Source organism: Vidua chalybeata, chromosome 7 (assembly GCF_026979565.1).
Source record: "Vidua chalybeata isolate OUT-0048 chromosome 7, bVidCha1 merged haplotype, whole genome shotgun sequence".
Classification (NCBI taxonomy): Eukaryota; Metazoa; Chordata; class Aves; order Passeriformes; family Viduidae; genus Vidua; species Vidua chalybeata.
Genome location: NC_071536.1, coordinates 15714211 through 15739408, shown reverse-complemented (window position 1 = coordinate 15739408; position 25198 = coordinate 15714211). Strand labels below are relative to the sequence as shown.

The 25198-nt window shown below is 39.2% G+C and overlaps 1 protein-coding gene across 1 annotated transcript in view; it reads right to left on the bottom strand.

The window, feature by feature from the left end:
- The window catches only part of ZNF385B (zinc finger protein 385B), a 158616-nt gene extending 143542 nt beyond the window's left edge, over positions 1 to 15074 (bottom strand). Inside the window, exon 1 of the mRNA XM_053948366.1 lies at positions 14896 to 15074. The gene's annotated coding sequence lies outside the window, so the exon portion shown is untranslated. The remainder of the gene's footprint in view (positions 1 to 14895) is intronic.
- Between the last annotated feature and the right edge of the window lie 10124 nt (positions 15075 to 25198).

The following is a 25198-nucleotide window of genomic DNA, read 5'->3' as shown; positions in this document are numbered from 1 at the left end:
ACTACACAAATTCATGTAATTTATTATCAGTGATAAGCATTAGGCATTAACATCAGTAAGCGTTCTGAAAATAAGTCCATATGGAATACCAGTTCGCCTTTTTTTTTTTTAATGCTTAACTAGATTTCATACTATGTTCATAAAAGACATGAAAAAAAGGACATCGGCTGAATTTCCTAAACCAAGTCACCCTAACAATTTACCCTAGCATATTGCAGAACACTGAAATAAAAAAAAACTTGTAATTTCTCCAATGTAAAATGCAAAAAAAAATCATAATGAACTCACTGAAAGTAGAAGAGAAATCTATTCTAAGAAAGCTGTGTGGAATAGCTATATTCTATACAGGAAAAATAAGTAATTTTTCAAAGTAATTGTTATACAAAAGAAATAGGAACAAATAAATCAGTGTCCTAAAACTCTGCCAGTGAGTGAACTCATTTGGGAACTACAGCTGTTGCGCTTTAGAGATTTGGATTAAAATCCATCATTATCTTTCAGTTAATACTCTTTCATCGACCAATCAGCAGTCATATGGTGTTTACCAACCCTGGTCACTTAACCCACTTGAATGGCCTTTGTGCTATAATTTGTACTTCAATACAATCAGATTACTTCTAATCTAAATGATTTGTGTCCTTTATGGGACAGATAAACACTAATCCCAAGGTTCCTAAAACATAGTGAGCGTAAACAGGGCCAGTATGGCATCCATTATTTGTCATTTTAATGCAATATTTCATTCAAGTTGGGAAACATTTGACTTGATCATACTGACCCTGCCTTTTAGATGCTCATTTTAAATTTCTTATACAAAGAACAAAGATTTATTAGCAAACACCACCATTCAGCAAAATCAACAGCAAAACAATCAATATACCAATATATAGATACTACTTTTTGATCAAATTATTTCACAGAAAAAAATAATATTTTTTAAAAGAAGACTAAGCAAAGAAGAACACTTTAAAACTCATTTTTCAGTAGGGAGTTACATGTTCAGTAGTGGCTCACAGTCCCTGGGTATCAATTTTAAAAGTTTGCCTCCTCAGAATGGTTTTCCAAGTATTCAGTAGGTAAAGTGTCCTTAATCATTCCTGTTCTTCAGTTAATCTTGAGTGACACTTGGAAGCAGTTGTGCTCCAGGGCGAGTCTAGCATCTAATTACATTTAGCAGTAATATGCTTAGGCTCTGATCTCACAAATGCTTCTGCACAGGTGTATCAGTGACCATGCGACCGTGTCCCGAGAAAAGGAGGGACCCACACAAGCAACTATAGATGCATGACTGGAGCCAAGTACATCAATCTATTTGTACCTCAAAAAATGCCAGAGTTGGGAATAAAACCAGTTGAATAGTTCAGTAATAACCTCATGGTGACAGCAAGTATGAAAACAGCTTTGTAAATAAAGGTATTATCAGTGTCACCATTTTATAGTCACATACTTACCAACATATGTATTTCATACTGACAAAATGCCAACTCCCTACAAAACATCTATGTAAAATGGAACCGATCATATTCAAAGTTAAGCCAGGACAACTCAGAATTGGCTAAAACATTGCCAAAGAAAAATTAAGATGCTAGATCATCTTAATAGCATCTGTAGCCATTAACTTACACAAATATGAGTGTGTTTACTTAAAATACTGAAGCGATACGCAGAATAAATAAATAGACTCCATAACCTGGGGTAGTTATGAAGTGGGTATGTATGTCAGCACCCGGCACAAGTGAGATAGCTCTCCAAAACTTGTGCCCTGAGCCTCAGTCTGACCCACACCTTTATTCCCAAAGATGTTCCATATGCAATACATTGCACAACTTTTTCATGAATATTCAACCCCTGGCCCCGCCTGTCCTCGCCTCTCATGCTAAATAGGTCCACGCCCTTCTGGGCACGCGTGGTTTGCTGTGGTGGTCGCACGGGGGTCTCTCGGTGGTCCTGAGGCTGAAGGTTGTGGTCTTCTTCATGGCTGAACTTTTGAACTTTTCCTCTCTGTGCGTGCACTTTTGGTCCTTTGGTGCTTATCTGAGTAGGTCTGTCAGTCTTGATAGGCTTGGAGACAGAGGAGCTTCTTTATCTGGGTTCTTTGCCTCTTCTGGTATTGTTCTTTATGCAAGAAGCTCTAGAAATTTGCATTTTCCTATGCCCTTTGTAGCAGGCAGAGGTTTCTTAAGAAAAAGGTTAAAATTCAACACATAACTCTACAAGCTAAATTATAAATGCTTAATTCATTTTGTTAACCTAACTCTAAAAATCTCTGTTTCAATACCTCAACACAGGTGCTTGTATTTCATATTAAAACTCTTGCTACTTTAGGTCATTAACTAAGCAAAATTTCACTTATGGTGCCCTCATTCACAGGTAGTGCTGCCCTCAGTAGGTGACCTCAGCCTACCTTGCAGTGATGAGTGAGCTCACACACACAGAGAATCAGGAACCACCACCACCGCCAAAATTCTGGTTTAAAACAGAGTCACACGCTGACACAAAAACCTTTAAAAAGCCTCCAGGATTATTCCGTGTATACTCCATACTCTACTCTGAAAATGGCCCTTGTAATGTTCCTTGTACTTTGAGCAAGATCCCCATTATACATTACAAAACGGCCTCCTTGAAAGGTCCAGCAGAAACCACGGCTTGTTTGAGATTTCCCAGAAGTTGAGACAATTTCAAAAGTGCTGGGAAAGCTTCTATAATTCACTTCTGAAATTATAACCTAACAAACTACCAAATACAGAGGATTGATCTAGCTTTCCAAGAGCAGTAATCTTTATTTTTCACTAATTTCTCAAACTCTCACAGAACCTCACAAAGTTTCATATTTCCTTGAATACTGTATTTGTGTTTAACTGCAAAGATGAAGTAAGCACAAACTGCAATTGTTAAACAGCAAAGCACACATTCTCTTTTACTGACATTTAAAAGGACTATGTGACAGTCCAAAAGCCAGATGCAACAATGACATGCACAGCCCACTTCCACAATTACAGCCATTGCGAGTGCTTAGAGGAGACTGGAAAGAGGGGGAGCGTTGTTATTTTTTTCCCCAGATACCTAAAAACTCCTGGACCAGCTGTCCCAAAGAGTGCTGGCTCCAGAAGAGACTGTGAAGTCCAGAAACACTGAAAGAAATTTTATGAATGTAAGAAAGTAACCAGATATTTGAAGGAAGTACTTGTAAATTCTACAAATCCTTATTTAATCAAAAAACATCTGGCAACATAGCAAAACTTTGAGAACCCCAGAATTTATGTCAGAAACCATATCTCCCATCATGGGAGGAGGTAATAGTCTTCACTTACAAACTCAGTAGCTCATTTATAAACTGAAAAGGTACCACACAGTTCTAGCAGACTAATAGCAGCAAGTCCAAACTTCGCAAGAGAGAAAAAAAAAAAAAGAAAAAAAAAAGAAAGAGAGAAAGAGGAAGAGAATGAGGAAAGGGAGAGGTATCTACAAAACTCTAAGAGCAAACCTCAGCCCTCAGATGCAAGCCAGGAAAGGTTCTAGCTTTTGTGAGTCCATAGCTATCTATGGTTCTAGCTTTTGTGGGTCCTATCTCTATAGGACCACAAGCTAAATAAGGAATGGTCACTTCCTGAAATAAGCAGGAAATGGATACAGATGATAACAAATTCAGAAATAAATGTGTGTTTGCATCAGACACAGGTACCAGAAACATACCTGTAATGTTACTGTACTCTTGGCAGAAGGTGGTAATTCTTTAACACCATACAGCTGCACAGTAAAAAACCATAAAATAAAAGGGCTTCATTCTGATTTCAGAGGGTTCCCAACAGTAATTACTGAAAGCGGCTGCCCCAAGTAGAAACCAAATTGTTTCTGGAGATCCAAAGAAGGCTGAAGGCAGCTTCTTTTCCCCTTTCCATTGCAGAAGCCATGCTTAGACCACTTAAACTATTAAGAATCCAGAATTAACAGATCTGCATTTACAGTATTGGAATTAAGAAAATCAGAGCCCCTATATCAAAGATGCTGTAAAGACAAACATGTGAAACTAACAGAAGCACAACTAGAGAAACTTACAGTGTAAGAGTAATACAGCAAAAATTACCTCTTTCTTCTAAAAACTTATTTGTATGGTTCATTTGGAAAACACCTCCCCAGATTCCTTAGCTAAGGAAAACAGTTGGCCACGAAGGGTTTTACAGCCCATTATTGAAATTATATCACACTGAAACGCTATTTCTCTAGGATCAAGAAAAAGATTCCAAATATGTCAAACAGCTGCACTAAACTCACTTTGAGCAAGAAAGATTACATCTGCATTCCTTACTTTACCTGCTATTTTTATGCTTTATGGAATAGTCACATTCCCTCTTCACTCTAATGAACTGTTGATGTGACAGGGAGGCAAACAATTGTAGGTCACAACAACGTGGACTGTTACGTCCTTGCCATAATAAATGAGGATATGCTAACAGCTTCTTCTGCAGCACTACCATTCCCCTACCTCCAGGAAACCATTAAACAGCTAGAGGTGTGAACCCATTGCAGCTTTCTGCTTCATTAAGTCATATATCCTTTTTACATTGGAGTCATGAAGCTATAAATCATGTGAGACAGAATGAGAGCTAATTAAAGAGTCAGCTAAGAATAAAATTCTGCATTGTTGCATATCAGACAGCTCCAAAATTTGCTATACTTTGTATAATATATTGTAAAATATTAAAGATGTTTCCAGCAGATAGTTGTTTTCTCTAAGAGCTGAGCACTGCTACCTGAAAAACATCAATATTTAATTTCCTAGCAGGGAAGCCCCATGAAACCCTGACTCACCTTTTTTTTTTTTTCCTTTTTAATAACAGATCATTCTGCCTTATAGTGCAGTCTTGTATACAATCTTTAAACTTAACTCCTTTTCTAATTAGTATCAACTTCTATGCTTCTGAATACAGAAATTCACAACCTCAGAATTCTCTACATACACTAGGTACACATATATCTAAATCTAGTCCTTAAACTTCAGTGCAAACACTTCAGGCTATTTACAGAATTCCTTTACCAGTAAGGAAATACTTATTTGGGGAAAAAAAATAAAAATCAATTTCCTGATGACAGATTTATAAGTCAATGCAATTATGTCAGAAAAGTTCTTCTTTGAAGGGATAGAGGTAAATCTGATGCAGAGACATTAACTGAAATATATACACCTCACAAGCCAAGAGGGCTTTTAAATATGCATAGTATTACCCTGACACCTAGAGCACCCTTTAGTAGGTGAGAAACTTGTTACACTGAGGCCATATGAAAACAGAGCACAAGGATGATCCTGTAATTCCAAGAGCTTTTTCTCTAAAAGATTTGTAATTGAACAGATATATGCAGATATATGTTCAACTCCTATTCCTTCTTCACCTTCTTTTCAGAGATCTAATAATTGTAGCTACTAAAGCAGTTCATCAAATGCAAGAGAATGTATCTCAGAGTAATCATTGCCAATATACATTTCTTTAAAAAATATACATATTCATATCAGTCTCAATGTGTAACTGCAAGGAATAGCCAAGTGCTTATATAGTAGTCTTACACTCCATTTTCCCAACTGTGGTTTCCCACAAAATACCTTAAGAAAAGGAAGAACAAATGTTTTTGCACTCTAAATTATATCCAAGTTTGACAAGTGAGCTTTATTTTTAAAGAGCATTGTTCTTTTTTTCTATTAAATAAAAAAAAAAAAAAAAAGAGTGTGTGAATTCATTAAACTAAACTTTTATTTCAGACTTCACTGACTGGAAAAAGAGCCAAAAATAATTTTTATTAAAAATGGGACACCATCCATAAGGTGATTCATATTTTACTGGGATATTCCAAGAAACTCTGAGTTGCTGGCCACTCTTGAGATCTGCTGCATTAGGCTGCAATCAGGAGGAGGGCCATGGGTCAAATACACAATTAGGACAAATACTAAGTTCAACAAGCCAGCACAGGAGTCAAGAAATTAGAAGAGCCAAGAAATATAGCTGCTGAAGGAAAGACCAAAGACTAAGGCATTCCAGCTGCCTGAGGGGACAGCAAAGAGGCAGGTATAGAGGATGCTCAGAAGTGACAGGGACCAGGCAGGGCTGCTTGCAGTCAGCCCATAAAAACCACAGCTCACACTCCTGCAACCTGAAAGATCCAAAGCAATCTCAAGTAAGTTTTTAATATTCACTACTAAGTCTGAAAAGCATTTGGCAGTACTTTGATAAGTGAATTAAGTTCTGCCTATGGCTTTATGGAAAAATATTAAATACAAATCCTAGCAACAAGCATTTAAGAGAGATTCTGACAATTCTTAAAAAGCAGCAGTGCTGGGTTTTATAAACTAGTCCATTCGGAAATTCAAGCTGAAATTATCCTTTTAAACAACATAAAGTACTTCTGTGGCCCAAAACCAGCTACTTCAACCTCATAAGAAATTTAAAAATAAATCAGCTTTTTTCGACAAGTCATTGACATGAAAGGAATTTGAGAGTTCTCACAAGATGGAAGAAGCCCTACAATAGTAGCAACAATATATGACAGGAACAGATTCAAGAACATATATGTATAGTAAAAAGATACATAATCAGAAACATTCAAAACTTTGATTGTGTCACACAAAATGTAAAAACATAAGCCACTCCATCATGTTGATATTACAAAGGCATTTATATGGTAGAAGCATACAAAGGCAAATTTGCCAAGCCCCCATGCTCAGCACAAAACATGATGTTGGCTCCTAACTGCCCGTGACAATTCCCACAGTTATCAGAACCACTTGGCAAAAGAGCTCTGATGACTGTGTGAGGAAGGAAGCAGCCGTGGTGCTGCTCATGGAGATTACAAACCCCACGGGCCCCTGGCAGCCACAGCTCCCTGCGGCCCGGCTGCCTTGTGCTGACTGGGGTTTAACGCCAGCGTGCGCTTCCTTTATTTTTAAACATTCGCCAAATCAGGTTAGTGTAAATCTTCCCCTCTGAACAAGAAGGAAGTTCTCCTATCCTTGCTCAAGGTCTAGATGTTCAACTTAAAAAAAAGAAAAAAAAAAAAGTCAGATAGTTTCTTGAAAAACTGTGATACAGAAACTTGATCAAGATTCTAATTTACTATTAGAAAAAAAAAGGTGAAAAGCTTCTGAGAACTAAATAACATATAAGAGAGGTCCATGGGGTTCCTTCAATAGCACAGTTTTTCCAGATCTTTTACTCTGCAACAACATGCCTCCACCAAGTTACACGCAGAAATATAGGCTAATGCAAATTCACTGGAAGTGGTAAAAACAAGAATTACACCACAGCTGTCAACATCTCACTGCCCCAACCTATTTAAGTTACATAATAGATTGTAATTATGATGGGGACAATTGAGATTCAACAAATCTACCAAGTTAACATAGCTGGCAATATAACCAAATTATGAAGCTGACAACATAATCAGATGTTGACATTACTTCTATCAAAATTTGTTATTACTGATGATCAACACAAATTTCCCTGATGTTGAAGTTTGTAAAGTTCCATTGTCTGGTTTCTTAGCCTGTTTTTGTAACATTCATGACATCGTGAGACTAACCCCACATGCCAAGGAAAGACACTAGAGGTTGCTTGGAATGTTTTCTCAAATCTGTTTGAAAGAATTGTCAGTTTCTGACAATAGGCAGCTCTTGTCTAGCCTTCCAGGAATATCACTTGCTCAAGAGTATCTGTCTTCAGCCTGCAGTGGAGAAGGGGTCCCTGAGTACAGTGGACTTAGCCTTATTCAAACCTCAATCAGTAGAAGTCATGGAAACAGAGAATCATTAAGGTTGGAAAAGACCTTCAGGGTCATTAAGTCCAACCTTTGACCAAACATCCCTGTGTCCATTAAACCATAGCACTAAACACCATGGCCACTCATTTCTTGAACACTTCCAAGGATGGTGACTCCACCACCTCCCTGGGCAGCCCATTCCAGTGCTTAAGTACCCTTTCAGTGAAGAAATTCTTCCTGATGTCCAACCTGAACCTCTCCAGGTGCAGTTTGAGGCCATTTCCTCCCATCCAGTGTCTCCTGTTACCTGGGAGAAGAGACCAACTCCCACCTGGCTACAACCTCCCACCATGTAGAGAGTGATGGAGTTTCCCTTGAGCCTCCTTTTCTCCACCCCAGCCACTCAGCCACTCCCTGGAGGATTTATTCTCTAAAGCTTCAACAGTTTCAGACTCTTTTGAAAGAAGAATGACTTCCATCTTTAAAATCAATTTTATATTTTTACAGACAATAGATATTAATTGCCAGCATTTAATACTATATAGAATAAGACTATAGCACTAAGTATCACTACCCATATGTGCTTAATGTTTTTACATTACTTATGGGACTAGGAGCATCATTAGTCCATTTTAACTGTCAAATCTGACAATAAGGTGATGTCACTTGTCTAAAGAATGTGAAGTTCTCCAGAGTGGAATCTGACAATGCCTGAGCAAGTACCAGTGAAACACAAAGCATGTCAAGCCTCTGATGCTACTCCACATAGCACAAAATTTATTTCTTCAATCATTTCAGAAGCTCCAGAAGCCAGGCTCTAGTTATAACTATTTGAAAAGCACTCACTGATGAAAAAATTCAAGATTTACCATGATTCCTTAGGGCAGAATAGCTTTCTTTTTAAAAGAAACCCAACTAATAGACTCTTTAAATTACAAGATCATATTTTCCCTCCCCTCACAGACTGAAGATTAGTCAAGACAATCAAAGTAATGAGAACAGCTACCTCATTAAAAAAAAAAAAAAAAGTCATTTGCTGCAGAAACTGTAAAAAAAGCTGGAGACTGCAAGAGAAAAAGATTCTCTCACTGTTGAGGCACTTACATGCTGCACTGCAGAATCTATCTGCAGCCTGGGCTTCACCACAGAGCTGCTGGAAATGCTTGGCAAGTTGCTTAAATCACTCACTACTAGCACACAACTTTCCTGGGAGCTTGAGTGGACAGCTGCAGGCTGGAGTTGATAGAGTTGCTGCTCAAGATGACAGTTCTGCTGTGAGCGCACCTTACATCGTTCTGAGGGCTGATGCACCAGACCCCAAGACTCAGCCCAGGTATTAACATAGCTGAAGACCCTTCTTTGTGCTGAAGTTTCCCCTTATGTTAGGAGAATGCTCTTTTATTTCTGTCATGGAAGTGTTGCAAAGATTTCTTAAATTTCTTTTACTATTGTTGAAGCACATATTACGCATGCTGCGCACAAAGTGTGGTAAGAAAAAACCAAGAGTTACTCTTGATTATGCCCACTAACAGACCCAGCTACGGTTGTATTGCATTTCCTAGTTTTCACATCCTTAACTTTGCAAGTTTTCAACTCTTTGCTTGAGGTTTAAAATATTCGTATTCTTATTCTCTGATTAACAAGGGACCAGGATAAGCATCAAACATGGTACTGACTATGCAGAGACCCCACAATCTACCAAATAAGCAACTGTCTGGCATACACTGCACCTGCATTGCAGACAACAGACTGCAGAAACAGTCTGAAAAGGCTGAATCTTTTCCATAATTTTTGATGCAGATTCATAAGGGGTTTTCTTAATTGTAACATACTAAATAATCTCATTTTAGCAAAAAGATGAAGTGCACCTAGGCACACACAGGCATTTGCAATTTCAAGTCAAAGATTCAGCAGCCAGTTATTAGCAGGTGGCCAAAGGAAGAAAGATTATGCAATTACTTTTTTTGGTCACATGCAGTCATGCAAAGAAACAGACTAGATACTCCTCTGCTAGCTTTTATTAGGATTTACATTATAAAATCCCATTAGGAGGTTCCTGCATCATCTTTGAAAGTCTTGCTGCACAAGGCAGAGTAAGAATTTTGAGGGTATTTACTTATTATCTTACCCAAAATAATCTTCTCTGGAATACACCTTAGTAATGAGTCTTAATACTCAAACTTTTTTTCCTGACTTAGGAAAACAAGCTTCTTTTTAGTCAAAATTATGACAGATACAATTGGACACTGTAAAATGTAAACTAGATGACATAAAAATCACATTAAACTTTTTCCCTCATTTTCATTTTGAAGCAGAGCATACTAATGTTGCCTGCCACACCACTGACTCTTAACCTAATTAATCTTTGAAATTGTAATAAATTATATTAGGACTAATGACACCTGATAGTCTACTATATCTAAATGGTATGTATTGAGAAGTATCAAATTAAAATACAACAGCATGTGTTGTTAAACAAACTGCTTCCATAGGTCTAGCTTTCTGTGCTTTACCTGCACAAGTACATATAGAAAGAGCAGCAATCATAATCAGTTGTGTTATAAACTCATTAGATCTTACAAGTTCAATAATGCTGAGAAGTGTTAAAGATTCATTGGAGCACAGCCTCTGCTAGGAAGCAGCACTACACCAGTCCCCAGTAAATAACTCAGTAAGGAACTACTCAGTATGAGACCACACTGGTCGTAGAATGGCAGCAGATTGACTGCCATGTTACAACAGCCTCATAAACTATAAATATACAATGGCTCAGAAAAATAAACAACAAAATGAAGAAAACTTTCTTTTTGAAGTCATAATGTGATTCAAGCTTCACTTTAAATTCATTTCACTTTGCTCTCCTGACCTGAATGCTGCCATGTCAGTCGCTGTTCTTCAGTGCCCGTAGTACATAGTTACACAGTCTTCCTTTACACACAAACCTTACCTTAGTCTTAAGGATCACTTTCCCTGCCACACAGGTGCAAGTAATGGATACTATAACAGAGCAGACTGGCTTTGAGCCTTGCTTGCAGGAGGACTCTGTGAGACATCTCTCAGTGTGAATCAGTGTGCTCTAGGAGACAAGATTAACCTACCTCACGTGCAAAATGACTGACTGAGCTGCAGGTGTGCCCCATACTTTCAGCACCAGCACATCTGCACCAAACAGTTTGCCAGGAGAAAGCAGAGAGTAATGAAAAACTGTGTATCTTTCAGAATCACAGCATCTCACCAATACCACAACGCATCATCCCCTCACACAGAAAGTTACCAGGTATAGAAAACTGTGAACCAGGGTGCATAACTATGCAGGGCCTGCATTCTGCCACCAAGAAAGTGCATTTTACTTGTTTGTAAACTGAAACGTATTTAATGCCATTTCTGTGTTCAACGCAATCTCACAACATTTTAAAACCTGTGAAATATTTATGGTTTTGTTTATTTTTTGTTACATATGGCTGTGTAGTTGAAAAACATGTAGGTATATAAAGTGAGGTAAAAAGGACTTCAATTGTCTCAAGTTGCTGCTTGTACTCATGTCTAGCTACTGTTCCCTCTTAAATTCCTTATTGTAAATGTTTAATAACCAAAAAAAGTTGTTGGCAATAAACAGAGTTTTATTCAACAATTTCTGAGGAGTGAAGCATTAACAGTGTTTTCCAGGTTAATTTGCTCATATCCAAACAATCATCAATAATGTAAATAGCACGGTTGGGACATGCCTCACTGTGTATTGGCACCTCCTGTCATTACAAGAGCTGTCTGGTAGTTCAGCAGCAGCAAATTGTTAAAGTACCAGTATTGATAAGCAACAGACTGGGGCTGCACTGATATAGTTAGATTGGTTTACAAGGCTTCTATTTTTACAAGCCTCAGAAGCTCAGGTTGTCTAATGAATTTTTAACATGTCAATTAATATGTTTATAGAAAGCAATGCCAGCTTTAGCTAATATACAAGAGGAATCACAGTTGCATGTACATTCTAAGCTTCACATTTGAGAAATTGAAAAGAATTATTGCACATGATCTGAGGACAGCAATCACTTAGAAAGGAAAAATAAAAAATGTGTAAGTTAATGGGCATGATTAATCACTCTGGGAAATATTAGCGTAATTTCATGGAACATGATGTATTGCAGGGCATCAGAAAAAAAGGTTTTATTTGTGACAAACAGAGTAAGACCTCACATCCTAGCACCAAAAGATACCTTATACCAGAAGAAATTACCAAGTATTTTATTATTTTTACCAACACACTACTGATAACATAAATTAAGCAATGCTTACTTAATAATATTCAGTGTCCTCACTGAATGCAACTGTGTTAGAATAGTAGGTACTCTTTGGCAGCACTTTCTCCAACAATATAGAATGACGTCAAATGACTGCACAGTGCAGAGACAATTTTTGCCATAATTACCCTGCTTACTTTGTAAAGTACATAAAGCCAGAAAACATGTTAATTTTGCGAAAAAAAACCATTTTTTAAAATCCTTAGGACACAAGTTTTAAAAAGTTTTAGATGTTTTGTTTTTAAAGCATTGGCTTTTGTTAAATAATGAAAACCATAAACTTCCTATTGTAAGATCATGCATGCTCTGTGAAACTGCAATAAAAAGACACATTTTACATTTGAAAAGAACCTGTACCTTTTTCACATGTAGGCAAAATAACAATAGAAAATAGCCCTTCAATCAACGTTTGAGCTGCATCTGTAGTTAGGCAAGCAGAGTATGTGGTGAAAATCTAGTAACCTATGCAGCCAGAGGGACGTTACAGTCACATAGGAGTGAAGTTCCTGTAATTCTTTCAACTCTGTACATTCATCAGCCTGAGGATAAAATATTCAAGTGCATTCTATGGATCTGGGGAAATTCCTCCTTTGTTAACTGGAGTATTTTGGCATTTAACATCTGCCTCTACTTTCACTGCATCAGAGGTAACTGAGGTAAGATAAGACATAAGATACAATATTCCCAATTGTATCTTGATGGGCAACATATATTAAGTACTACAATTTTCTGAATGCAATGCAAAAGTTACAGAACCAAAATATTTATCTGCTGCAAGTTGTAATTCAAGGAATTCCAAAGGGCTTAAGGCATATTACAAAGTAAGAGCAGAATTTCAGAAAGCAAGCTAAGATGCAAAGTCATCTTTTCTTCCCATTAACTACAGATGACCTGACCTTTGCAGGGTATTTCAGTACACTAGAGAGCACCTTGCACTCCAGTTCCATACTCTGACACATCCCAACACAGCCTGATGAATGCTTTGAGATTTAAGACTACCACAACTGCACCATATGCTCATTTTGAAACTAGCAGGAATGCCCCGTTTCATAAATTCTCAAACTCAGAGAGCAAATATTCTCAAACCACAATCCCTTGTGATAACCTGAAGAGAAAAAAATTGCAAGAGCTGTAAAACATCTGTTATGTTTTATGTAGTAATCCTCATTGCTGTTCAAAATCTTAGGACTTCCAGAGCTAATTAACTAACAAGCCTCCACTCCCCCAAAAGATTATCTCCACAAGGCCTTTTGCTGCTTTTACACATACTTATCCCTGAGCAACTGTACTTGAGGAGGAAGATAGCTGAGGAAAGCCAAAAGATTAAAAAATTTAAAAAAAAATGCAGTGAAGAACAGTCAGTTAAGAGAAATGGGTGCTGGTGTGAGTATATTGATTCCTTGTGAGAGAGTGTGCAGTGCAGAGGGAGCACAGGAGGGATGGACAGCTCCCATTAGTACAGGAAGAGGCAAGTCAGCACAGTATCTTGACACCTGCTGGTTTTTGTTAATATTTTGAGATTTAACCAAGCATCTGCTATATAATTCACTGGGGGGAAAAAATGTAAGACCTTGATAACTCAGTGAAAACACCCTGTAAAGAGGATAGTTTTCTTTCTGATTTCTTACTACCTTGCAGATTGTCAAACTAAACAATCGAAAGGAAAAAAAAAAAAAAAAAAAAAAAAAAAAAAAAAAAAAAAGGAAGTTATTAATGTGACCAGTGTCATAACTACTGGTTTATCTTCTGCCTTCAGATTTCACACAAGCATATAAATTCCCATCCACTGGAAAAGGTCTGAGGTACAAAAAATGCATTTGGCATAACCAAACACCAGAAAAAAAAAAAAGTTTGCAACTATAGAAGAATACCCTAGAAACAAAGCAGAAGAAAAGCACTGTCCCTCCCTGCTTAAGCAGTCTACTAACCTGGTGAAAGGAGTAGCAAGATTCTAGCTACTCCTGAAAGGAGTAGCAAGATGACTTCTTTGGAAAAGGAGAAGCAGCATAGTCCATTCACAGCAGTCTAGTGTCAGCTCTGGACTACACAAAGAGACACCTTTTCCTTGTTTTCAGAACTGCAGTAACCGGGCAGAGGGTGGCTGCATCCACTGGGGAGCACAATGCTGCCACGAGAGGCAGAAGCTTCGAAGAGAACGTTCTCCCTGAATCCAGGAGTCTGGGCATCCCACCAGTATCCTGCCATTGCGTCTCGTTCTGGACCTGCAGCAGCAGTGCTTCAGCCACACCTGCTGCAATCACACAGCTGCATCCCCAGTGACTTCAGGGTTTTGCACTACTGTTTCATGTTACATTCCGTTCAGATAAGAGAACACACAGGTTCTTGACAGCAAGAGTATTTCTTTTGCAGCTCATTTTTATACTTTGTACAAGGCAGCACTAAAGCAGCAGCAGAGAGTACAGAAATAAAATTATCATCTCCCTCCTCCCATAACTAGTAGTTAGTTACAGTTAAATTGTCTTTTGAAGATTTATTGAAACTTATTCAAGTGTGGCTCCCATCGCCACACTTCTCTAACTTTTCAATTTATCGATTTCCCACTGAAGTTTAACAGTACAGACATAATGCCAAGCTCACAACCTTTGAAACCCATGAAAATAGTTCCCAAGTTTGATCAGGACTCAAAAACAAGAGAAAACAAACCTAAGCCTTCAAACAGGCATGAATATTCTGACAATTCCTCTGAAACAAGGGCATTTCTTGCCTGTAGCTGCAGAAAATACAATCTTGTACCCAACTCTCCTCTGCATATTTGGAAACAGTGTCACCAGGACATTAACATTTTAAGCATACCATCATCGTCCACGGGCTTGCGATGCAAAGCACTTGCACTCACCACGCGTAATTAGCTCATCAAGGATGACTCCTTCATGCGGGTTAATTCCTCCTTTGCTGAAGAAATTTAACTTTCCCGAAGTCGTCGGGATATAAAAAACAAGAAAGCCGAGCTGTGCTCGTGCAACTACTTCTATTTAAAAAGTCACTCCGTGTGCCAGGAAAGCAGCGCTCGGTCCAGCCTCGGAGCCCGGGAGCAGGAGCCCCGCACCTTTCCCACGTAACAAAAATCGTTACGCAAATCCCAGGCGCTGCCGAAGCCCCTGACCTATTTAGAGACGCGCTTTATCCTTTCCGCAAACAAGCGGTGCAGCGGAGATGCCGATAAGCCCCCGGCAGCTCGCACCCTCTCCGGGCAGGAGGCCACCCCGGGGACCCCGCTACCTGCGGCTCCGGCCGGCAAACTTCGCCCGGCGGCGGCCGCGGAGCGCGCGGGCTGGTCCGGGGCTCCTGCTCTGGCCGCGCATCCCCTGCTCGCCCCGCGCCGTGACATTGAGCAAGGTCCCCGCCGGTACCCCCGCGCCGCCCGCCGCTCACCTCAGCAGCCGCCCGCAGGGAGGGAGGGAGGGACGGAGGGAGGCAGCGCGGCGCCGGCGGGCGGGCGGGCGCTGCAGCCCCGCTCCTGCCGGACCGCGGCGAGCGCGGCGCAACTCCGCCGGAGCCCCGCGGCTCGCCCGACGCACTCGTTCTCCTGTTTGTTTGTTTGTCTGTCTGTCTATCTGTCTGTCTGTCTGTCCGTCCGTGCCCGGTCCCGCCCGCGGGCTCAGGTGCGGCGGGGCCGGGGTCGGCACGCGGGCGGAGCCTGCGCGCTCGCGCCGGGGGCGGGGCGGGCCCGCACCTGTGGCGGCGGCCGGGCCCGGGCGGCGAGCGGAGCCGGGGCCGCCAGCGGGGCTGGAGGGGCTGGAGGGGCTCTCCGCCGGCCCAGCGGGGCTGGAGGGGCTCTCCGCCGGCCCAGCGGGGCTGGAGGGGCTGGAGGGGCTCTCCGCCGGCCCAGCGGGGCTGCGAGCCCCGGGCCAGCCCAGCGCCGGCCGGGCGCGGTCGCCTCTGTGCCCGCAGCCGCTGGGACTGGCGTGCCACAGGCAGCACAGCCTCGAACCGGGGGCGACAGCCGTGAGAAACAATCCCCGAACACCCAGCCGGAACAGCTCCCGGTTTCCTTACCCCTTCAGCTTCTGGTAGCAGGGGGATGCTCTTCGTTCCCTAAATTCACACAAACCTGTTGATAGCCTCCCAGTCCTCTGTGAGGGCTTTAAATCAATAGCCACTACTCCTCAGCTCTGTGCTGTAAAATGTAAAAGTGCGTCCTAAATATAAACATTACACTAGAAAACATCAGGTTTTGTAAGTACTTAAGAGAAAAATAATGCTAATGGTAGAAATATCAAAATCAATGCAGACTTTAGTATAAGAAAATTTACAGCATTTTTATAATTTGACTTAGCTTTTATAGTTCGAACACTGCTCCTGGAGAACGTGATGCAAACAGAGAGAATCCTACAGTATTTAATTTGTTATTCTTCTTCAGGAAGGAAAACAAGAACTTAACACTGGAGAAAACCTTCTTCCTGAACTTCAATTTCAGCTTTTGGAGAAGAGCAGTGATACTTAATACTATTAAGAATTGCATCATGCCTTGTTTACAGTTCTATGTTCAATAAGTTCTTTTAGCACTCAGGACAGGAAATTCTGAGAGTTTGAATTAATCATCCCATAAAAACATGAATATAACCCTTCTTCTGGTGCTTTACCTACCACAAACTTCTTGCTCAGAAGAAATCTGAACTTTAAAGCATACCTAAGTGTTTTTGGAAGATTTACTGGTCTCCTGCAGAGAGAAAGAGCAGCTAAAAATAGGACACTTTTTTTTCCAACCCCAAAGTCCTGAGTTTGTCTGAATTTGTAGCAGCAGAATAGATGGCACAGTAGGAAAAACCCACTACTGAAACTGAGAGGAATTTTGAATGTACACATCTGCTTCAGCAGCAAACAAAAAAGAACAACAACAACAAAAATACCCAGGGAGGGTTTGGAATCAGTCCGATAAATGGATCAAATTGAGTATCTTGAAAAGGCACATACATGTATGATTGCCCATTAGCAATATCCAAAATTTTCATATTTTATTACCTTTTGTCTATCTTTTAGCCCTTTTCAAGACAAACTTGCAGTAAATTAGCACAACAGTCTCCAAAACACATTGAAAAATCTCAAAATAATTCTGACTGGACAAAAACTCAGCAACTTTTGCTTCATATACAACTTTCAAGTTCTATTCTAAAGAACTAAGAATATTACATCCAGGCAGTATTATTTTATTTATGTAAGCAGCTGTTGTAGTTGCCACAGAGATGGTATTCAATCTTAAATAGAAAGGTGGTCTGCAAATGACCATTCACTGTATTTGCTGTAAATATGAAAATGCATAAGAACCCCTGTGAATACTATATGATTCTTCAGAACAAGTGCATTTCTGTTCAGTGGCTCATGATTAAAAAAAAAAAAAAAAAGATATTTCAGTGAATTCTAACCATCAGCTTCCCATAGAGAGATGTAATGAGGGGTGATAATTGTATATGGTTTCAAACACTTGATGCAAAAGTATGTCTTAGGTCTGTCTTTGAAAGGCCTGTTCTCATCAGAAACAGCAAAATTTAACCTACAATTGTACACGTCTTCATGATGCATTTCACAGCTGTCTTCCACTGTGCAACTCACCATTCTTGACTCCAGCTCCCTATCAAATCCTGCGGTCTATAAGATTGTGTAAGTGCGAAGGGTGGAAAATTGTAAATGCCCTGTGATCTGTATTATCAACATGTCACATTTCATCTCTATAAATGCTGAAAGTACACTAGAAGTTATGAAATTACAGAATAGTTGTAGAATATCAAAACAACTTCAAAAGTGATGTGAGCAACAGGAAGACCATTTAGCCTGGGAGATCTTATAAGGAGATAACAGATCTGTAAATTCAGAGGAATCTATTGGAAGGGAGAGGCTGCTATTGGATGCATTTCTACTGGAAATCTGCATAAAAACATAAAAAAACAGACAGGGGTGGGACCTTACCCTAAATAAGAATATGCAGATTATGAAGACATGCTGAGTATGAATTAGAATTGCATTTTATTATTTTGGCTTTTTCAGAACTTTAAATTTGGCTCTACCAAAACAAACTTGGGTGACTTTTCTAAATCATCTGTCTCTGAACATAAGTTTAATGCAACACAAATTTGTTTGTAGATGCATGCAGAATGGTGCATGCAAACCAATCTCTTAGGGATTCCTGCAACCCAACATCAATTCAGGATGCCCCAAGAGCTGGGAAATATTTTCTACAAAAGGCAACAGTAATATTACATCTGGGTGACATTTGATACCATTTTATGAGGAGAGGTCACCACTGGGAGGCCTCAAGCAACCCTCACATTCATGAATCACCCTGTAAGAGACAGAGTGCCAGAAATATTCTCTGTCCCCAGCAAACAAGGAAACTGCTGTGTTCAACACACTAAGCTGTTTTTATATGTATCTGAAAGGCCTGCTACTTATTTTGAGGAAGTCTTCCTTTTTGTTTGACTATTATACCTTTTTTGAGAATTAAGGCTCAGTAATGTTTTACTATCATAAATTTTAAAAATAAGCTGCTTCTAAGCACCACAGGTGCTTGAGGTATGACTACAGTCTTCTTGTTTGTTTGTTTGTTGTCTATGCAAAATATGAAAATAGTACCCTAATGCTCCAAATGTTGATTTGCCTTTTTGATGATCCCATATGGCAAATAATGCAAGGAATAACAACCAAAAAAATACTTTCAAGGCATGTTACACAAGTATCCCTCTGTGGAAATAAACCAAGTGTTTCCAGGACTTCTTTTCAACTGGCTTCTCCAGTGGTAACCTATTAAATGTTAGCTTTGCTGAGAAGTGTTTCAGTAAAAGACACTTCAGGAATTGGGAGACCAGATGTAGACACAGAAACTACAGGTACAGTAATTTCAGTATTTCCCCTCCATTAAGTACCAATGCTTTTTATAATGAGAGGTGTTTCTAAGTGATTACCTCGACACATCTTCTTTCCCCGAGTAGTTGCCCCAGATTCTCTAAAGCCATATTGGCTTTAAGCGAATATGGGCAGCCTTCTGTGTTTGCTTTGCACTCTACCCATTCTAAGACAGTAATAGCCTTGTCACCATGTACACGAGAAGAATGAACTTGAGAGGTGTTTGGTTTTGTGTTGTTTTTTCTTTTCTTCCTGAAGAGATCTGGTCATTTCCATAGTCTTTGAAATTAAGGCCCAATAAGTGTAATTTTGATAAAACACAGCTAAAAATCTTACTTTTATGCATAGAAAAAGTACTGTGAAGAAATGATGACTGAATTAAGATCTTCTGTGCCTGAATCCACAGTCCCAGACCCTTACCAAACTAATATTTTGGCATTTGCTCATAACTTTTCTTCAAAAGACTTTGTTAGAGTTTTTCCCACTGGTATGCAATTCCTTGTTTGTTACCTGTTCATTGGGGGATTTTGGTTTGTTTTTTACAATAAAGAGTCGTTTCTGGATCAAGTATTTTTTTAACACCTTTAGAAACTTTGTAGATTCCCCTACTCAATTTAAAATTCACATCTGTATGCATGTCTTGAGTTTTGGTTCCTCTAAGGAAATCTGACATTTTATAACCAGATAACTTATATGCCTGTACATTTTCCAGCTTCCCCACTTCTGCCTCTGGGGAAACAATCCTAGATTTAGCAGATCTCCATCTGCCTTCCCTGCATAAACAGACAAAGCAACTACTGAGCCAACCTGCTACTTGCTAACCACTCTATGTTTTAAGGAGGACAATGATTTGAATTTTTATTCTTTTTTTACCTTGCATCTATATTTGATGGAGTTACTTGAGATGCTTTTGTAATTTGCTATTAACTTCTATTGCTCTTTATTTTTGTCCATATATTTCCAATTTTCTGGGGTTTTTAAAGTGTATTTAAGCATCGCACTTGACTTAATGGCTCAAATTTATCCCTTTTTTTACACTTGCATCTACTAGCTATATTTAGAATGCTCAGTATCAGATGGGAAGGCTGCCTACAAATTATCTGCATCATTCCAAATTATTTGATAAGTTAGTTCATAAAGGATACACACATAAATATCTGCCAACCATTCAATCTTACATAACTATGCTATTTGTACTGTGTGACAGATCAGTTAATTCCCATGATAGTATTTCTATTTCCTGATTGCATGTTGAGAAAAATTACTTGGATTTAGATTGTAAGCTGTTTGGCACAAGGAATTCTCTTTATTATCTACGTCATGCTCAGAGAATCACATCTCTAAGTTGTGATTAGAGTTGTATGTGCACCATGATCATAACCAACAAATAGATGAACGAGAAACACATATGAATGCTTTTCCACAAATTTCTTGTCATTTATATGCTCACAGCTATTTTTGAAGATATTTGTGAACATATGTTTGTTTCATACTAAGAAAAAACAATATTGAAAGTTGCAGTCAGCAAGAAATATTTAGGTTTTATGAAATTATGTTTGTCTGTGCTTAATTTCTTTCTCAGCTATGTTAAATGTTTTTATTTTTTGCAGGATATTCTTGCTTTGAGAAACCGAAACAGAAAAAAACTGTTCTAAAGAAAAACATATGACATCTTTCCAAGCACTAGAAAAGCTGCTAAACCCTTCCTTTCAGTCACAATCTGTTCCAAGACTGAGAGCTTACTGGTACATCAATGCTATCCTGCCCTCTGAGAATATCAGCTTCACAGATAACATGGAGGACTATTTCTCTGTATAACCAATTTACTGTGAATGCTTGAAACACTGGAGATTTTTTAATTTAGAGGATAAATAATTCAAACAACAGACAGGGGAATTCTTTGCAAAACAGTGTACAATTTTTAAAATTCTAATTCAGTTCAAGGAACAAGATAATTCCTAAACAGGAATAAAAACTGTGTAAAGAAAGTACGTCAGTAACACAGGACTTAAGAAGTTGAAAACTGGCAGAGAGAACATCTGAAAACCTCCTGGTAAAGTACCCATGTAGGCTAGCCAGATGGCATGCTATTTGTTTTCACTACTTCATTTAACATAGAAACAAACTGTTCTTCAGTTGAAAAACAAAACCAATTAGAATATTTCCTTTCCTCAGTGTTCCTAAACCTAAGTCCATTAAAAATCACCAGGTGCTTCCAGATAAGAACTATGCAGTATCTCTTTAAAGTACAGGTGAAAGATCAGAGACACCGCCTGAGTTCCCATCTGTTTCATAAAATAATACTACATAGCAGTGTTATATATATAAAATATCCTGTACAACATAGGAGATGAGGAATTGTGAGAAGGGTAGTGTAAGACATTTGAGCTAATGCATTTGTTATTTTGGTGTCACTAAATAAAAAGCAAGAATGCTTACATATTGAAAAATTTTATATTTATATAAAAATGGTGTAACAAACTACAATTCCAAGAAAGTCAGATTTGAAAAGATCATTATTTTTGGCTAAGGGCAGCCTCTTCTCCCACAGATTTGCCACTTCAAGGACAGACAAGAAGCCAAGCATATGCAGCATAATTTTGGCACTTTTCCCCTCATGGAAAACTATGAAATACAAAATCCAATATAAGTGCTAGTGGTTTAGATCACATGGGAAACTAGTCATCTTCTATCTTGGGCTGTGGATGGAAAAAGGTACCAAGGATAACTATAATCTTTTATTCTTTTCATAGCCAAAGCTTACCTTATAAAAGTTAGCGTGGAGTCAGAAAGGGTGGTGGTGGAAGGCACTTTACGACAGCTTCAAGACCTTCTCTGAACAATGAGAATCAAACAAAGCATTACAAAAATGCATTGTGTCCTTGATTGCAAGTACTTGAATTAATGTTATTCAGTATGAAATCTCTAATGCATCATCCAGAATTATAAAATAAATAATAGCCCTTGTACTTAATCCCCAAGGGGAATTACCCTAGTGACAGCAAGGATTTGGCTCCAACTGCAGCTCTGTCTTAAACAAGACCAGAGCGAGTTTGGCAAGCCAGGTGACATGAGCTAGCTGTTTCACTGAGGTGGTACAGCATGCCATGAGACCAGCCTGAAAGCAGACACTTCTCTTAGATGCTTTATGCTGGTATTGCAGCATATTTCAGTGTAGGAGGGCAGCACAAGAGCATTTATTGAAAAGGATAAATATATACAGGTCAGCTCTACACTAAAACTTGTACTAGCAATACCTGGGTTATTGGACAGTGTGGGCCAGAGTATCAGCTATAGAAATTTATAAGTGTTTGACTACAGGTTTATTAGTTTGATTCTTTTCCCTCCACCAGCAGAGAGACAGCATATCAAAACTTCCCTCTCACATGGAAACATTTCCTTTTCCATACTGAAACTTTTTTCCCCCTTTTCTGTCAAAAGATATCTCAGAAAAATACAGGACAAAATGCAAAACCAACTGAAATAGTTACAAAACCTGAATGGAGACCAGTTGTAAGAATATTTAAAGGACAAGTTGCAGCTGTGCTTAATTTCAGCAGAATGTGAGAAATTGCATCAATAGGGTGGATGCCTCTTGACACACTGGCTGAGTCACAGGAATCAGTCTACAGGCACAGTAATTGGACACCTTCTAGAGCAGGCTTGTGCCACTGGAACAGCACAGGAAGAGAAACAAACAGTACCCAAGATTTAGAGCATTCTGATTTCTTACTTTCAGTGGAGTTTTATGCCTGCATACACATATTCATTTGAGCTGCAGGAAGTTACTTCTGCTTAACTAGTAGGATGGATGGATATATTATACCATTTTTTAAATACACAGGGATTTCATGCATAGTGTTGAGATTGAGTTGTTCTATTGGTAAAAGAGTAATACTGTGATTACTAAATTGTAGTTGGCAGGTATCATAGTAAAGTAACTTTGGGAAACTTAAGTTCCCCAACTTGACTGTTTACTCATTTTAAAGATTAATTTTAATATGCAGCACTGTAGTTTATATATTTTATATGTTTTAAAGACCCAGCACAATGTATAATTAAACAGCTGCTTATTAAATATACAACTGCACAGCCTTAAAAAATTACAGCCCTAGAATAACCATATTTGCCACTGAGACACACAACAATTTTAAAATATTTATTCGTTCCTTAGATTTTTTTAGACGTCTACTCTACATTAAGATTTTAGGAGAAGAATAATAGAAATCATATCAAAACTTAATTTCTACATCTGATTTTCTTAGGGTTTGTAACTCAACTGAAAAAAGTTGGTTTTTTTTCCCTAGCACATTTTCATTCATTAGTTTACTCTCCATTCTCTCAAAAAAACACAGCAATACATAGAGCTTAATTATATACTAAACAGATCAAAAGCTGCCTCCATATGATTACACAGTCCCAGAAAAAGAACAGTCACTAAAATAGTATCCTGCAAACAAAATTGCATCTGGTGTAACCACAGAGAAGCAAATCAAACCTCATGTGCAATGTAAAAAGTGCACTACCACGAGATCTGCTTTTCTCTCTGAGGAGGTTTAGCACATACAGAAAAAGAGTAGCTTCAGCACTGGCAAAAGAAAGAGCAGAACAGGAAGCTCTCAGATCTCAGAAGAGAACTGCAAAAAAACATCTGCACCTCATCTGCGCCTAGCCTTACACCAGTGGGTTTGTTACCATACCAAGCTCCTCAGAGAGCAAAAGCTTCTTGGGAGCAGAGAGAAGGTGGCTCTGTGAAACCTTTCCCAAGGCTGTGGGAAATGGGGCTGAACCACCCTTGAGGGCAGAATCTCTGCAGGACAGGCAGGCCTGAGGCACTGCTTTATAACAGTGCCAGGCTCTGTGCTTCCTCAGAACCAGTGAAAAATACATCAGGAGGTCTCTTCTTCATGAAGCCTCTGTTGGCTGCAGAACGAGTTTGTCTCCTGGGTGTTGAGAGTACCAATGGCAGGCTGAAAGGAAATACAGCAGCAGTCCCACAGATTACAGTAAGGCAGAGGGATCTCTGGGGGCTGTTCAAGGTCTAGTATAGGTTTTGGAGGATGTGCACATTTTGGTAGCAGATTTGCTGCCTGTGCCAAAAGGGGGAAGGAAATTCCCCTTGAGCTCCTACCATGTCCGTTTGATGGAAGCTCCAAGGGGAACACTAATGAATACTCTGCACTCCACACAGATAAGAGAATGCTTCAGCGTGCAGATGCACATTTATCTACACAACAACAAATGCACTTTATATATTAGGGAGGTTTTATCAAAGTTGGTCTGCTCTGTAATTATGTTGAGAAATGAATTGGGTGGAATTTGAATGAGTTAAGGTAATGAGCTATTAACCTAGAGGATCTTTTACCAAATGATTCATGTGCACTCAATCTTTCCCTCTTCCTCCAACTCCATTGTAAAGGTGAAATGAAAGACTAAGTTGATCAGGACATCAGCAGTCACAGCTATAGCAGCATTCAGCAGAAATTAAAAACAATGTTCCTTACACTAAACTATGCAGGTATATTCAAGCAGTAGGATTTTTAATTTTTTTTTTTTTTTTTTTTTTACATTTGCACAATATACATGCCCATGTACAGCATGGGCAAATAGGAAAGAATCAAGACAATGGGTAGTCTTACTTTTTTTATAACAAGAAATCCCTGCTGGAAAGAACCACAGAAACAAATTAATTAATTCTGGGTTAGAAGGAAAGGAAGACTAAGTGATGCGCTGCTCAGATCTCCACCTACACAAAGTCCCTATCTCTCACAATTTTTAGCTAATTAGGGGAAAATTTTCTTTTTTTTTTTTTTTCCCAGTAAACACACAGGAAATCACCTGTTTTGAAAATATGTGCATGGTAGAGACAGGTTGCTGTGTCTCCGCAAAGGAAATGATGTATGACAAGATTGTCTCCTCCGCCAGCCATCATCCTACAAAACCGTACATGCTCCATCAATTCCCTTTGGAGTTTAAACCTTCAAGACAGCAACTGTAGCAGAGATGGGCTCTCCCTAAGAACCTGCATTCATTCTTTCTTAGTAGGGACTCCAAACGGGCAAGAAAAGAATTTTCACGAGAACTCTGCAGCTTTGTCACTCACTGCTTTCAATTCTGAGCAGAGAAGGGAGCGAAGGCTCTGCAGAACAGATCGGGGAGACGAAGCCAACTCTGGCTGTCCAGCTCTAAGCTCCTCTGGCACAGACTGTGTGCTCGAAAAGCGTGCGTGTAACCCAAAGAGAGCACGTTCTACGCAGCCCTGTCTCCAGTAAGGAAGCCAAGGAGGAGATTGTTCCCTGTGC